The sequence below is a fragment of the Monodelphis domestica genome, chromosome 2, assembly GCF_027887165.1.
Source record: "Monodelphis domestica isolate mMonDom1 chromosome 2, mMonDom1.pri, whole genome shotgun sequence".
NCBI classification, from domain to species: Eukaryota; Metazoa; Chordata; class Mammalia; order Didelphimorphia; family Didelphidae; genus Monodelphis; species Monodelphis domestica.
The window spans coordinates 413,046,677-413,051,047 of record NC_077228.1 but is presented as its reverse complement, the minus strand read 5'-3'; positions in this window follow the sequence as shown (position 1 = coordinate 413,051,047).

Here is a 4,371-nt window from a genome sequence, read left to right as displayed (position 1 = left end):
TATTGGTATTGACCCATTGTTCTCTGTTGATTCTAGCTAGTCCCTTGTGTGAATTTCAAAACTACTCAACCCTATTCAGACCATTCTTTAGAAGATAGGATTTAGCTATTTCCTGATCAATAACAATAGAGATACTTGGAATAACTAAATCAGGTCTTGGGAACTACAATCTCCACCCTACTCAGGGTAACAAGATTAGGAAGGGCTGCAGCAAAACTCAAGATTTAATTATTTGAGAATATGGCCCTCAACAGACATGTTCAAAAAAGGACAGACCTCTGGGCAGTCCTAGGTCAAGCTAGAGCCACCATTGGCACATGTGAGACACAGGAAGTGAGGTAGAGAACAGCCTCTAGGGTTCTCGGGACTTGCTGTGAGGAGGGCTAGAGTTCAGTTTGTGCTAGGAGCTTGGGCAGGGAGGATGCTGGCAGATAGCTTTCCTTCAGATCAGTCACATGAGTCAAGGACTGATTCTCTTCTCGATCTTGGCCTTCGGGCCTAAACTCCCTCTGGCTCTGCCAGAAGGTTGAGTTAACCTTTTTCCCTTTTCCTCCTCTCTCCTTCTCACCCTCTCCCTTTCCTACTCCCATTGTGATTAAACTACCATAAACTCCATTCTGACTTGAGTGTTTCATTTTAGGGATTTCATAGGTAAATTCCTTGGCGACCTTAAATGAATATATATCAGTCTTTTAAAGTGATTTCACTATCTCAGTTCTGGCTGACCATGAATGAAAGAGTTCCCTCAATAAATTTCCTGAATTTTCTTGCCTATTACTCTACTTCCTCCTCACCCAGTCAATTTTTTTAACAGCTAACTCGGCTTAAAGACACAGCTGCTAGAATAGGTGAGTATAAAAAACTTTTTCTTTCTTCTCTTTCCTCCTTAAGTTAAAATTGTAATCAGCAGTTTTATTTTTTCTCTTTTTTTTCTTCCCTTTTAATCTTAAGGGGCAGCTGGGTGGCTCAGTGGATTGAGAGCCAGGCCTAGAGATGGAAGGTCCTGGGTTCAAATATGACCTCAGATACTTCCCAGCTGTGTGACTCTGATAGCTAGATAGACAGCAAAATATAGTTAGCTGATTGTTGATTAGCAGCGAGGAAACTCTGGGAAACAGAGCCCTTGCTTCTATCTCGCAACAAAAACAGCTAGGCCACTAGAGTACAAAGCCCATTTTCCTGCTTTTGGGCTTCTCTCCTTAAATTAGATATAGCACAGCTGTTTTAAATCTTAGTAACAGGGCCCTAAGGTCTTGGCTGGGAGAGCTGTTTCTAAATATCCTTTTCCTTAGGGAACAACTGCCTAGATTAGGAGTGGAAAAAAAAACCTGTGGAAAGTTTTGGCTTTGGCTTTGTCCTGCTCCCCACGTATTTTGTGAAGACCATTAGAAAAGTAATTATTTTATATATATATACATATATATATACATACATATATACATATATATATACATACATATATATATACATACATATATACATATATATATATACACATACATATATACATATATATATACATAAATGAATACTACATTCTTTGATATTTATATGATGGTTGGAGAGTTAGGGACATTGAGGAATATAGGATACCTCCAATTTTTAATATGAATAGGTAATATCATTTTTGTACTCCTCAGCACTGTGTTTAGAGATGCTAACATAAAAAAATTAATTGATGCTGAAATTCAGAAAAACACTCAAAAATTAGGATATAAAAAAGATGCAAGAGAACATACAAGCCCAGTTTGAAAACTTAAATGTTTCTTACAGGATCAATTGGCAAACATCCACCCTACCAGAAACAGACCTGTTTCAGAACCTTTGAATGAGGAATTTTCCTTCCCTGAAATATAGATGGAAAACACCTTCCCTATAGCTCAGTTAACAGACTGTTTCTCTCGCATAGTGCAAATTTTGAATTTGAATTTAATCCCCAAAACCCTTCCCTTGCAATCCCAGTTTGTCATGTTCCCTCTCCTACAGAAAACCAAATTCCAGCCCAAAGGAGATCTCATCCTCCTAGAGAAACTTGTCCTAGTCAAACTGACCCACAGGTACAAAATTCAACTAGAGGCCTGTTTCCTCTAAGAGAAGTACCTGAAATAGGACGGAATGGGGATGTGGTGACTTTAAGACACAGGATACCGTTTACTCCCCAAGAAATATACAAATTTACATGAAATATCCCCACATATGAACAAGATCCCTTTCTAGTAACAAAAAAGATGGGAGACATATTTTTTCAGTATAATCCATCTTACAAGGACATTGAGAACTTGCTACAGGCTTTTTTAACTGAACATGAAAAAAATAAAATAACTGCTCATGTCAACAAAACCTGGGAGCTTAATGTAGCACATTGGCCATCTCAGGATCCTGAATGGGACTATAACAATCCTGAGGAATATCTACAACTATACCATTGTAGAGAGGTCATCCTTACATCAATGAGGGAATGTGCAGACAGTACAGATAAGTGGATGGAACTTGAAAAAATTAAGCAGAAGGGAGGAAGAAACACCCTCCAGATTCATGGATAGAATAACTGAGTTTGGGAACAGATACCTGGATTGGGACCTAACTAAAGAGAATAGTTTAAGACAAGTTAGAAGAATCTTTGTCAGTAATTCTTGCAAAGCGATTAAGAATTATTTTAGAACACATTGTCCAAGATGGTCAGAGATGGACCTTGAAGAATTGCAAAAAACAGCTATATATGTTTAAAAGGGAAACAAAGAAAAGGAGGAAGAAAATAATGATGACATGGAGGAAATGAAGAAAGAAATGAGCTGTGTAAAAGATAAGATAGCTAAATTAGAAAGTGGGCATGATAATGAACCAATAACACTTGCCCCTCTCCAGAAATCTAATTATCAATCTATTACCTGCCACTTCTGTGGGAAGAAGGGCCACAATATGGTACAGTGTAGAGCTTTTCTCAAGATTATAGGAAGGAATACGCAGTTTAACAACAACTACAGAAGTGATAATTATAGAAATAAATATAATTATGACAATGAAAACCACAACTTTAGGAATGATGACTATAGGAATAGATATTGGGAAAATGATAAATCAAATTAAATAACTCCACAACAATATATAAAAAATGGTGCTTGTCCAAAAAATACTCGAGGTGCTAATGCCCCTCAGGGGGGGTGCTCTTCAGGGGGGTTCCTTTCAGGTGGGTGCCCAAGGAACTTCCCAAACACAATGAGGGTGTCTGGGGGGGGGGCTGGGGCACAGGAATCAGAGGATACAACCTTTGATTTTCCGGACCCTGATGTCCTACTACCCATTGTCCCTATCCACTACCCCCCCATGCTAATAAACCCCATGCTACTTTAAAGGTGGGTAACACCTATTATGATTGTCTATTAGACACTAGAGCTTCCTGGTCTGTATTAAAGAGAATACGTGATTTACAATGTTATTCTGTTGGCTCAGAGAATGTAATGGGAATATCAGGAATACCCCAAAGAGTTAAAAGACTTCCCCTAGAATGGTGTCTGTAGGACCCCTAGATGTACAACATTTCTTCCTTTTGATGCCTGACTCCCCTTTAAATTTACTGGGCAGGGACCTTCTATGCAAACTCAGAACCACAATAACTTGCTCCCCAGATGGTTCCTTATCATTGGAAGTACCGGAGGAATCTTTAAATTTACTCCCTGTAATTCTCTCAGAGAGTCAGGAGGAAAAAGAGCATTCCACCTTTGCAATACCTGAAGATATACCAGAGTCTCTTTGGGCCACATCTTCTTCCGATGTAGGCTTACTTAAGTCGTCTATTTCTGTACAGATAAAAACTAAATCTAGCCCACCTCCTTCCATTCCTCAGTATCCCCTCTCAAAACAGGCAATTGATGGAATTATCCCAGTAATTAACTCATTAATTGCACAGGGAATAATAATTCCTTGTAAATCTGAATATAACATGCCCATCCTGCCCGTTAAAAAACCAAAAAGAGGGCCCAATGGCAAACACCTCTATAGATTTGAGCAGGATTTGAGGGCTGTGAACAATCATGTTATAAAGAGACACTCCATAGTTTCCAATATCAATACTATTATTTCTTCTATTCCTAGCACAGCTACATACTTTACAGTAGTAGACTTGTGCTCAGCCTTCATTTCCATACCCATACATGAGAACTCGAGGCATATTTTTGCTTTCACCTGGCAGGGCCATAAATACTCCTGGAGTCATTTGCCATAAGGTTTTGTAGACAGCCCAAGCTTATTTGAGCAAATTTTGAGCCAAGATACAGATAATATATAGCCTCTAAAGTGTCTTCAGCTCTACCTGCCAAGCATATAACTAACATGCCTTTCATGGCAAAACCTTTGGTGGGCATCCTCTGTCTT